This window comes from Bombus huntii, chromosome 7, assembly GCF_024542735.1.
Source record: "Bombus huntii isolate Logan2020A chromosome 7, iyBomHunt1.1, whole genome shotgun sequence".
Lineage (NCBI taxonomy): Eukaryota > Metazoa > Arthropoda > Insecta > Hymenoptera > Apidae > Bombus > Bombus huntii.
Window position 1 is genome coordinate 14021481 of NC_066244.1, and position 13466 is coordinate 14034946.

The 13466-nt window shown below is 42.6% G+C and overlaps 1 protein-coding gene across 1 annotated transcript in view; it reads right to left on the reverse strand.

The window, feature by feature from the left end:
- LOC126867666 (transcriptional activator cubitus interruptus) overlaps window positions 1-13466 on the reverse strand; it is a 146001-nt gene that overhangs the window by 77520 nt on the left and 55015 nt on the right. The gene's annotated exons all lie outside the window — the stretch shown is intronic.

Sequence of the window (13466 nt, forward strand, 5' to 3'; positions counted from 1 at the left end):
TTGCAAGAATTACGTTGAATTGCGAAATTTCTTGGAAAATTTTCACCATCTGCGTTCAAAGATCGACGAATCTTCTGGAAAGAATTAGATTGGAATTTTTGTTGATTAGAAGGGTTGATTCAAGTATCTCCGTTATTTAGAAATTTTAACAATTATACTACACTGCGAAATTTAGTAGAAAAACTCAGGTTAGAGTATTATAAAAATGTGACGTCTCTCGATTTATTGTTGAATAAAAATTAGTCGGTTCTATCTCCATATAGCGTATAGAACATAAGGATATAAAGTTTCAGCTCAATAATAAAATTCGCTTTATAATTTAATTCAATATACGTAGCTACCCTGCGATATAATCACACAATAAGATGAACGAAATATAACGAATACCTTGTCTTAAAAAACATGAAACATATATTGAATAGAAATTGAAATTAAATTAAACACATAACACGCTGAGGGGTGGTTTTCGCAGTCGTCTGCAATTGAAAAAATAATTCCAAACTTTTGATCGGTAATGTACAAAAGTCGTCTCTTTTCCACCTTACCCGGTTTCCGTCCCTTTTTCGTCTCGTTCGACTCGCGTCGCGGGTCTTACGGGGCTTTACGGCCCAGAGTCATGGGATCGTGGACTTGCTGGATCCCATGATCGATGGGGCTTTGGCTTAACCCCCTCGGACTGGACCACGTTGTTGCCTCTGGCACGCGGTCATACATACATACACGCGTTTCTTCTCGTCTCTTTTTCTCGATATTTTCCTTCGTATTCTCGATCCCTTTCGGTATGTCCTCTCTCGAAACGCGCTTTATTACGTTCGTATGCGACGCTTGCGAGCCGCGAGCATTCAACGACATCCGCCGGGCAGGGTTGATGGGGATTCCGGTGATTCATGCGGCCATGTTGGAACCTGCTGAGCTTGAGATATTCGCGATTAACGCGAGGTGCCTGTAGAGAACGCCAGCCGAGGGTTGATGGCTACTTAAGAGCAGGATCGTTGAAATGTTGGCAGTGAAGCTGTCGAGGTTGACGACGCTCTCGAATATCGCCTGATGCTTTTCGTAGATACTTTGTATGTGTCGCTTTTTACGATGGATCTTGTAGTATGCGATTTCGCCACAATCGGCGTTGGTCTGGTAAAAACCATTACAGCTTTCTTTGCATCGTTTAAAAATCTTAACAATACCCCGCGTTATTTGTATAAAGGACTGATAAAAAAAAGTGCCTGAGATAATTGTAAAGTTCACTTTTCGTTGCATCCTTCTCATACAATCGAGTCGTTCAAATAAAAGAGTAGTGTCATATTTTCTACTCGCAGGATAATTTTAAAACTTCCCTCTTCACTCTCGATAAAGGAAAAAACTCTTCGTTGGAAAACAAGAGTATGCACCGATATGCTTCGTAGTCACTGTACGTAACATCGATCCACTCGTGCCGTGGAACCACGAAACGCGTTTGCCTGAAAGAAACACAACGAACGCATCGCCATTGGTGGTGGAAGCCGCGAGCAACGAAAGAAGTCATCACTGGCGGGGCAATCGTTCGAACTAATTGTACGATTTCGTTACGATTTCTTGCGGGGCGGTTGGTCGATTTCTGCTGCGCGCGGCTATACCCTCGCAGCTCCTAATAATATGTGGACGGAGAGATCGTGATGGGATCGAAGGGATTATTACGCTGCACAGGGAGGTGGCCATCGCGCAGCAACGTTCGGAATGGGGGAAGTGGAGAGAAAGGGGGTAGGTCGAGGGATCGAGATAAAAGCAGGAAGAAACCGCGACCACGAGGGGAACGAGAGGGTTAAACAGCGGTTTCGCTCGAGCAAAGAGGATAGAGGGTTGTGGGGAGGAGGCCGAGTGAGAGATTTGAGAGTAAAAGAGGCAGATAGGCGGGTATACCGGGACCCCAGAGAGGATAATTGAGTTATTACTGCAATTGTAGACCACCTTGGAGGGCCCCGGAACGACCATAACAGGTTCTGAAAATCGCATTCGTATCTGCCTACGATTCTCCGGCTCTTTAGCGATAAAGGATTATCGTGCGCGTGCACGCCGAGGGATGCGAGCGTACGCGACCAGGATTACAACCGGAAACCACCGGCGAACGGAAGGAGAATGGCCACCGTATAAACTGATCGCGAATCTTCCATAGGAATTTCGCGGATGATTATTGTATTAGGGTTTTTTGGGGAGGGCGGAGGAGGGGAGTCATTTAATGTCTCCAAGAGATAGTTAAGTCCAAATAAACTTCCTGTGGATTGAACAACATGCCTAGAAGTCAGTTATTAGTTTGTATTAAATATTTTTAAGTTACTTGTGATTTCAGATACTTGGTACTGAGTTATGATTTGTAATTAGTCGTAATAGATTAGTCATGGAATTCGAAATGTTTTATCATTCGTTTCTGACGTGTTTGTCTTCGTTCGTTGTGACGTTTAAAGTCGTCGATTATAGAGCTATTTAGCTTCGGGGTACTCACCACAGCTACTTCGAAACACCGTAACCTACTGAACCACTAGAAACACAGGATACTCACCTAAAACAGAAAAAGGAGCAAGGTCAATTATTATTAGCTAATCCGACCGAAAATATACGATGGAAAGATGAAAAAGCGCAAAATAATATTGTTTCTCGACATTAGAACGCGCAAGCTAAATTATAGGCCAAAAGTATTTATTGGATTTTGACGATCGTCGAATTTTCGAACGGAAGATCTCCGAAAATTGGCTTCTTCCGTAGACAGCTACGTCCCTACGCTTATCGTCTCGAGACTTGGACTTTTTTACGGAGAACACCTGACGCCACGTATCATATGGCCGATGCCTTTTAAAAATATTTTTACCAGCCGACGGATAATTTCGTTGCACTGATAGTCCTTTCGTCGAGGAATTTTAAAACATTAAAATCAACATTTATTTTAATAATAAAATATGTAGCATAACACCTGTATGTGGATACGATCTTCCAAATTCATCTGCTATAAAACTTTCCAGAATCTCTCAAATTTCTGCACTACTCAGCTTCCCTGGCGGTAAAGTCCCACGCAACCTCTTGCGGTTTTAACAACTTTCAAAAAACCTCTTCAGCATCTACCACGCTATAAAACGTCCCAGATTTCTACACTGTGTAGCTCATTAATTACAAAACTTCCTAAATTCTACCACTACGCAATTTGCCCAAAGCAAAATTCCTCGCATCTTTTCGACCGTGCTACCTAACGAAACTTCCAGTAAGTCTCCATCTCTCCGTTACAAAACTTCCCAAAAAAATCCTCCAAGACGAAACCCGGCAAATTCGTCAATTACGAAACTGTTCAAATATTATCTAATGCTATCAAATACCACTGCACACTTCTGCCACAGTGAAACGTTACACACCATTCCTACCTACAGCCACGTGATCGCCAACACGATTTTCTCGTTTCCCTTCTGGAACTGTACAACGCGTTAACCCGTTCCGTTATCAAACTGCCCGCGGTCTCGAGATACCGCCAGCACACAGTTTGATAGGAACAACATAATAATCCTCGCGAGGAGATGCCAGCCGGTGGAAATAGCCAGTGTAACGAGACACGTCCCGGTAGCGTGTAACGAAAGCGGGCATAGAAATTAATGGGCGGCTGCGGATGATAGTTCACGAGCGCCTCCTCGATGTCCTTGGCATCGAGGCACGTCAGAACATGGCCTCGCGGGAGATTTTAATCTCGAATTTCTACCGAAAAAAGCCAGTCTCTACCACATCCACACATGCACGGTAGCATGGCGGTGACTCAGGAACGCCTTTTGGAGAACGGCGTATTTCTAAGAAACGCATCAGAGGACCCAGGCCAAGCCAATCCGCCACCTTGGCTGCGGGCTAACCGAGTCCCCGGCAAATTAAGTCGTTATTTCGGCAGATGCTCGGTTCGCGGAGATCGAGCACGTGATCCTCCTCTCCGCGAGAGAGGAACACGCGTGTAACGAGCGTCAACCTCTCGACCATCTGTCTCTCTGCTTAATTGTCGGGGATGACCAAGGTCGAATCGGAGTCGCGGTGTTCGCACAAGCAGCGCAGGTGTTTTTTTTAGGCGAGAGGGTCTTCTGGTACCCGATTCAGGGGTCGAGCTTTAAAAGAATTTTGTAACACACCTTCGCACTAGTCTTTCTATTAAAAAATTTGTACGTCGTGGCGACTGCACGCGCGGAGCGGCTGACTTTTTTCGACGAGAGTACCTTCTGGGATTCGATGTGGAAGTTGGACAGACGCGGAGGAAAGAATTCTTTTTAATTCTTTTGATTTTTTCATTTAATTTGCACTCTGCGTTTCCTCTTTTATTGAGAAACGTTCGTGTCACGGTGGTTGCGCATACAACGCAGGTGAGTCTTTTCAATGGGAATGTCTCCCTAAATTTAACGTGTAACGTGTCGTGCAAAGTGATACAATGATAAACTCCTTCCATGTAGTGAGAATTCCATTCCCATTTGAATTTAGGCAGAATTTACGGAACTTGGTGGAATTCGGTGGATATAGAAAAATGATAATCTCAAAGCAGGTTCAACTGATTTTTTAGAAATTAATTTTTAAAATCGAGCCTCCAATTACGGGGAACTTCGGTACTTTAAAGTTGATAAAATAATATGTTATTTTATTTATAGAATAAATTCAACCATACTCTCAACCCCTTTTAACACTAAAATCCCTCTAAACAAATATCTAGATAGTCAATCTAACTTATTGATTCGAAGAAACCACACCTAAGTACCAGAGAAAGCAAACGATACCTCAGAAACGCGTTCCTCTCTTGCAACGTCGTAGCCAGCCGGAATGGCCGTGTTCGTCCTCTTGTTTTCTTGCTCGCGCCGATCGAGGCGTCGAGGATAAATCGTCTTAGCAAGAGTATTAAGAGAGCCGTGAATTCGTTCCCATACACCGCACGCATACGTTTCTGAGCTGTGAGAGCATCGGCCGGTTTCGGCCACGAAAAACGCTCGTTCACGGTTCTGTGTGCGTTTCTAATCCCGAAAACCTACACCCCATGCAAATTGCGGGAACGTTTCGAGATCGTAATCTAGTCGAAGCTCTAGGAAAAAGGGTGGCTCTCCCTTGTCAAAGTAAAGCCGGGCTCACGACTCGATCTGGTTTCTTCCCCCCCCCCCCCCCCCGCTCTATTAATTTTTAATCGACAGATTATTAATCGAACGGAATATCGTAATCGTAACTGTTTAGTTTCGCGCTAGGTAGATCATTGAAAACTAAAATTTCTCTTGAATGTTACATAGAAATCTAAGAAAGAAGTTAAGATAAGAAGGTGACGTTAGATGGAATTTTGGTTTCAGATGGAACAAATGGCAGAATTTTGCGAAAATTTATAATTCTGTTCGATGCAATTCTGTGAATATTTCAGAGTTCGGAAAATTAACAATTGATTGACAAAAAATTTCGAACTTCCGGGAAGATCTTAGAGCTTGGAAAATTAAAATATCGATTATCGGAGAAAATTATAATTTTCTCGCGTGTTCCATTCTTTTCGGATTCATGGCAACTGGTCTTCAATCGTGTCTGAAGTTTCCATCTTTCTCGGCAAAATTTTCTGTATAATATGAGACTCGAAGGAAACTCTCATCTAATTGAGAAAATGTTATATAAATTAAAGGGATTTATACAAGGTTTTAAGAGAATGTTAAGAGAAAGATGAAGATAGAGGGCGGGCTATAGGAACCAGAGTGTATCCTCGATTTGCCATGAAACTCCCTCTCGCAATTCTTCTTCCCCCGAAGACAGCAAGAAAGCGAGGCTCTTGACGCGAACGAAATACCAGACCCGTTTATTATTGTTTCGTTCGAATGTTTTACGGCGGTCCGGCTGTCAGGAGGAACTTACGGCGTACGAGATACACGCAGCCAGAGCCCTTTAAAATGTTGCAAGGTGTTCAATATATTCGGCAGCGTTCGTGTTCCGAGGCGGTTGAAATCGTCTTCATCCCATCACTGGCCGAACTGCCTCCGGCGATGAATTCGTAATTGAGGCGTTAAATCTCGAACGAGCCGTTTTGGCTCCTTCGTGAAGATCTATCCGGCCAGGGGAGAACCGCACACGAAACGCAGTCCACATCTTCCATCGACTTTCCAATATTTCTTCCGTCCCATTTGCCATGTTGATAATCCTAGGTTTCAATATATTCGTTCAGGAGAATTTCCATTTTACATGGTCTAACCACCTTTTTCATAGACTTCTACGTCCCACCTCTAGGGAAATTAGGGAGTTTTGAGACAATTTCTCAATTTAATTGGGATCTTTTTATAAAAGTTTAAGAATTGGAGTTTATGTGTAAGTAGATAAAAATAAACAAAAATTGTTTCGATAATAATCGATTAGTAAAAAGATAAAATATGACAATGAAACTATTCTTTCAAAAGGAAAGACGTCAATCTATTGTAAGTATAATAAAAAGGTATTGTTTATTTAATTGCTTTTTTAAGAAATTAAATACCACAGCCATCTTGTATCATTAAAAAATGGATGCTAAACTAAAAAGTTAATTATTTCCATAATTAACTATAATTTCCCGACATTTCTGAACAAAAACAGTCCTATTGGTTTCTGATTCACAAACCAGTTTCAACTCTTTCGAAAATTGAATTCTCCAGAGAAACAAGCTATTTCAAACCGACTTCTTGGAGGAAGACACGATGCCAACACGATGGATGGAGAATCGAACGTGGACTTGATTCTCCGTCCACATAAGAAAGCGAGGCGGCTATCGAGGACGAACGTTCGAACCGCGACCTAAGCGGCAAGAGCGGGCTAAAGACTTGTCCATTGTCTTTATTTTGTGTTCGTGGAACCGGCCGGCATGCGGCAGCATATTTCGGAGCTTCTTATACGTTCCACGATCGGCGACCAGCCTCCTCTCGCTTCTCTGCGTTTCCACGTCACGTACACACCTATATCCACATTCGATATACCATACATTTAGACATATTTTATACAGAAACTTGTCGAAAATCCCTACGTGTTCCATAAAATCCAACGATTAATGTATTAAGTACAATCACTTGAAATCTTTCTCTAGCAATTCTACAACCTTAGAAAAGCTTTTACACGAAGATCTATGGAAGTATAAGAAATGTTTATCATCGTCTGTATCATTAACGTCAAATTAATATCAGGTAATAATCGAAGAATCAACAAAGGTAGAATCAAGAAGATAATCCTAGCTCCGTGTGTCATTAAAAGGCTCAAGGGGGAAAATGATACAAGGGAGAATATTATCCTTATAGGAAATTTTGAATAAAATAAAACATTAACGCAAGAGTGTATATATCTCCAAACAGGGTAATTAAAAGATTACCATATCTACTTGTAAATACCTAAAAATTCACACCAAATTTCTTAAATAAACACAAATCCTACATATCGATTCTTCCACTTATTTTCCATAAATAATAACAACAACAGATAATGTACACATTCGTGAGGTTTACGAAGTACATGATGCTCACGAAGCACAGAGGTTCGCGAAGCAAAACAGCTAAGAAAGAAGGAAGAGGGTTGGCGCGAGAGAAAAGGGTCGGGCGAAAGGGAGAGCAGAAAGGAAGAATACAGAGAAGGGCATGTAACGGGAGGACGCGGGGATATATAAAGGCACGATGTATCGAGGTATACAACGGGCCTAGTAAGTTACACCTTCTGCCCTTATCTGTGAAGATCTGTTCGGGTACTCGGATACCCGGCCGCCTTCTGCCTCCATCTTCCTCCTTTCTTCTTCCTTTGCCCGCTTATCTTCCTGCTGGCTGCCCTCTGAATAACTTTACTACCGGTTTCCAGTGCTCTGCCTCGTGCCAGCCACTAAACTTTCGGGATAACGCGCACCTCCTACGCCCTCGCCGCTCCCCCTGCCCCCTTTCTAAGCGATCTACGACCCTGAAGATCGCGTGGGCGTTGGAACGAGTGTTACGAGAAAGTAGATCATCGGTATTGAGGCATCGGTATTGAAGCGTCTGTTGAGGTGAATTTTGGGATGAGTGTACGGTGTGGTTTGTAAAAGGGTGATTTCAGTGGACTGGGTGTGGAGAGTGTTGGAAGCGAAGTTGTTGGTTTGAGTTAAGGAGTTGAATTTATCGAAGCGTGAGTACTAGTGTTTACCATTGAGTTTGGTGTTGAACTTTTAATGTCTTCTACGTGGAACATATGATTGTTAATAGTTTAAATTTCCTTAAAGTACCTCAATTGAAACTTAAGATCCAAAGACTCAACAATTTTTATCAATGCTTTTCTTTAATAGTTTTATGTAGGCTGATCTGTGCGATGTTGTTGCTTAATGTATGCTGTTTGAAGCATGAGACGTCCGCAGTTCTATGTATATTACAAAAGTATAAATTATCAGATATAATATCTTTCTAATATTAGAGCTTCCAACGTGTGATATACTCTATGTCATAAATTACCCACAGACAACGATGTAATACAAACAAAATGAATCAACAATGATTCTATCTTACTAATTGAAAGCAACGTGCACATGTTCCACAATTGTAAGAACAACAAGTCTGAGATTTCATACCTTGACCAATCATCTACGTATTAACTATCACAATAACGACGTAGTGTCTGAAATGTGACTTTTCACAAAGATACAGTTTTTCTAATAAAAATCAAACAAAATTTCCAAATATACGGAAAGACGAAGAAAAAAGCTGGAAACCATTTGCTAACACGCAATTTCACTCATTAACAGCTACATCCAGCATGTGAAGCATCGTATAGAGATCTCGAATCGAATCTCAACGAACTCGATCGGCTCCGATACTTTCACCCGGACGTTTATCCCAATTTACCTCAACAGTCACGAAACAATACCGCGAGAGGAGATCGAGTGTCCCGCGACGTCGGCATAGGGACATCGATCGAAGATACGGTCGCTCGATCGACCAGCGAGATCTCGTCGATCCCCGAGAGACCGACTCTTCCTATCGTAAAAGTTACCTCCTCAACGTGGATCTACCGCGTTACCTGAACCTTTTCGCTGGGAAGCTGCCGTCTGTGCATTCCCTTTGCCTCTTTCTTCCTTCTCTTTCGCAACCCATTCTCCTATTCTTCCCTCTTTCATCGAACCTGGCCGCTGTGTGCGTCCTCGAAGAGGTAACATTTGCATCGGGACGCGTTTGCACAGAAGCTGTGACGGCTTATTAGCCTGTAAGCAGCTGCGTGCCGGTAATGAGGCACAATCTCGCGTTTAAGCATAATACATACTCGTCTTACTAAGTCTCTCGGCCTTTCCAGTGCCTCCCTCGCTCGTTTTTGATACTTTTTTCTAAGATAATTACTGTTTTCCTTCCCTTCACTGGTAGTTTCTTTGTGGTTACTCGCGGAGGTTTAATACTTGCAAATTGAATGATGGAGATATTTGGAGGCCAGAGGCAAAGATGAATGGCGCTTAGGGGATCAAAATTTTGATACTCGAACAGATTTCCGCACACTCTGTTACAATTTAGCGGTCTTTTAAGCAATTAAACTCTTTATCCCCAAAAGAAGTATATAGTTGATTTGTTAACAGAGTGACGTGTATAGCTCGCGTGGAACTCGTCGGTTTTGAGATATCTGCAAAAATTAACCGTAAAAGTCGATTATTCGTTAGGATAAACGTGTCATAATTTTTTCCTCAAGCTTTCTCTTCCAATTAACGATATATGTATGGACGTATAAAGAGAAATTTCCTTCTCTTCCTAACATGAATTATAATCCCAATGAAAGATGCTACACAGAAATCTCACAGAAGAAACCGATAACAAAAACCAGCCCCCACCCTTTATACTCGACGCTACCATTCAGCCTTTAACCTTTCACCTCTTTCCATTCCAACCACGCCATTTTCCTCTCCCGTCCCTTCGTTACCCTACCCCCTTTCTCAACATCCCAAGGCACGTTTTCACTCGTCAGAAGCTCCCCGCTGGCAGGCATCCTCCTTCGACAAACGTCTCGAATTCCAAGACGGGAGCGGTTCGTGCGCAATTTTCGAATCCACTCCGCCATCGTAGCACGCAAATGTAACTGCTTCATCCTGTTAACCTCCACGTCGAAAACAAGCCGCGTTTACGCGGGAATTTAATAATTGCCAACGTTTGGAAGGAGACAAACGTCGAAACAAGACAAGATGAAAGCGGTGGTGTACACTTACAAGGACAGAACTCGAATGGACCGGCGTCGATTTGGGTGAAACGTTATAGGCTTGAAGAACAGCCAAAAATATCAGATACGTATTTTTTGGTAGCTACGGTAACACGAGTTTAAGGGGTAAAATCACCCTCCGAAATTCGATCCCTTAAAAGCAAACTCAGAGATGGTTACAAATAGAAAAAGAAATTTAGTAATAGAAAAAAAAAAGTTTTTAATAACATTGTAGTGGATAGTTAGTGCTATTAGACAACAGGTCGACGACGATACAATACAAAAAACACATGAATTCCTGCGTAAGCTGATCGCTACGACGAATGAAGTGCATCTGTTGAAACAAGTAGGCGCGTTCGCATGGATGACGACGATTCTAATTTATTCTAATTCTTTGATATAGGCTCGGCGCGCGCGAACAGCGAAAAATGAGTTTCAACGTAGAGAAATTAGAAGAACAATTTTTTTTCTGTATTTTTTGTTAATTGTAGGTAACTGCATTTATTCGCGTTGTTTATGCGACGAGGAATGTGGAAACGCTGGTGAACGCGGATGAAACATACGAAAACGCGGTTCTCTTTGTCCGTTGAAGATGGCAGGGAATAGAAAGGAGAAGAGGCGTACAATGTCTTTCTTATGACGGGCTGGGTTTGGTTCGGTAAAAAGTCGATCGGTTACAGGGAATCGGCTTGCGGAATGTAACGTGGCAATTTAACCAATTTGCAGGGAATGGGAGCGACCACCCGTTCCTCCGTTTTATCTACCTGTCGTCGGATGATTGCCATGGCAAGCTCTAAATTTCTACGTGTGTCGAGTTTAACGTCAATTAAACATACTGAGTTGTGTGTTGTATGAAATGTTTGTGCGGAGAATGTCGCAGTAGTGTAGTTTCTAAATTCAAAGATGACTATGAGATAGGCATGTCATGTGGGCCATTGTCTGGTTTACATGAGCAAGATCGTGCAACACAATCTGTTGTTAAGATAAAAGTAGTCAAGCCACTCGTAAATGGAACTAGCCAGTTTCGCTTCTTACAAATTTCTCAATTATACGAGTAGTACTTAACTTGTCAGAGAGCAAATGATTTATCTTGATGGAATTAACTAATATGACGTAATAAAATTAATTACGATATTGTATTACGTACTGTAAATAAAATAAAGTCGATGAAATATATATACTGCTGACCTTTCGTAACAAGAACCAATCACAAAAATGTGATTTTTATGAAATATACCTTTCGTAAATTTATTATCGGATCTATCTTCGATCAATCGCTATAACAAGCAATCTATTAATCAACGATGAAATTGGCCACGCTCATTGTAAAAGCTACAGGTGTACGCGTCAAGCGGTTAACGGCAAACGAATTATTAACAAACCATTGAATGTAAATCTAACAAACTCGATGAAATGTCGTAGATTTGGATCTGACAGATCTAAAAGTTTCTTCTAAATTCCAACATCATAAATACCAAATCACTCGACAATCTAAAACACGCCAATAACCCTGTATACAGATACAACGCTTCGTTAAGCGATTCTGTCGAACATCGGGATTACTCAACGAGTGGAATAACCAGCAGGTCGAAACACAATCTCTACACAGGCGTAAAACGGATAACAATGATTCCGTTGCACAACAGCGTCGCATTATCTCGAACCTTTTGTCCACACGAGTATCGAGGAAGAACCGGGAACGTCGTCGATGTTGTAACCATCCCGAAAATAATAAAGTTGTTCGTGGTCCGGCGCGGCGGTCCCGTACGTTTTCACGTTTTCTCCACCGGTCGTGTAAATGTTAACACACTTATACAAGCGAATAACCTCGAAGTGTTTGTATTCACGTTTTATGGTGGACCGTCATAAAGTCGTAGCGCACCACCGTATTCGGTATCCACGGTATGCGTGAATATCGCGCGTTTCAGGTCATTTTTTACCAACTATTTACGACTTTTCGACGTTCCCCACTCTACAGCTGTAACCATGAAATCGGCTGACTGATTATATCAGCGTGTTACGTGCTCCTACCGACACCAATTTCGATCGGATAACGCGATTGTCTTTCGAAGAAGGTTCGATGCGTTTCTAGCAGAATTTTAGAAAATACAATTTTCACTTGTCCGATTGCCCTTTTCGTAAAACGTAATAAATATTCTATCGGAAACTTTCCTCTCAAGTATAAGCTTCCGCGATTTCTATTAACCAAACTCGGAGAATCATTTTAACGCTAGAGCTACCACACCGGTCAAACTGACTGGTCTCATCGTAGAAACTTTTTTGCCTTCGCATTTACTAGAGCCACATAGGAATTTTCGACAAAATCGTTATTGAATTTTATTAAGCTAGAAACATGTTTGTATTTGCTCCACGCGTAATCTACATATAATATATTCAAGTACAAATGAGAGATCGATGGTTCTACTGTTCTTCTGTTCTATTTGGTATTGTTGCACTCAGTACCAAAGCCACAAAATCCAAACAACAATCCAGCTTCCAAAGGACAAAACCCGGAGCAACTGTCCGACGAACCCCCAGGTCATCACCCTCGAAGCTCCCCTAAACCACTGAAAAAAAGAAAAAAAAATGTAGAAGAATCAAGTGAACCATCGTGGCAACATCCTACATCCTGGCAGTGTTCCCTGGCGAGCTCATCCTTGTCCAGCGCTGCTTCCGAGAACAATGATCGAGCGAAGGCGGGGTGGAAGCCAGAGCGAAATGACAAAACGAAGAGCGATTCTCGGGCGAAAAAACTCGTCCCGGTCCCCTCACGACATCGTGGGGGCACTCGTCTGCTGGGCCCGCAGCAGCGTGGACGCACGCGCTGACGCGACAACCTCATTTGTGCACGACGGCTTCCACCACCACACAAAGCTCCACGAAACCCGGGAACAGCACCGAGGAAAAGATACACAACGACGAACATGCAACGAAGATGAAACGAGACGAGTCGCTGACGACTAGACTAGACGGAGAAAAGGAATCGAAGAAAGGGCAAGTCTTGGAGAAATGGGGTGAGTGTCTGTTCCTAGAGGACAGAGACGGAGGAGAGGCCTCCCGTGTCTTTGGACGGAGGAACAGAGGGGAACGGATCTGGAAGACAGAGGAAGAAACACGGTGGACCGATGGACGGTCCAATCAAGGGAGTCTGGGTACAGCGCTGACGTGATTACAGCTGCCGCGCGTGACCAGAGTCGGTTCGCTGACTTGTTCCTTCCTCTCCCTGTGTCTCTTATACAGTGGAAGCTGCCATCCGCTTTGGGTTCGCCTGTAACGCTAGCGTTTTTAGGAGTGTCGGTTTTTGGAGGACGATGATCGTAATTGAC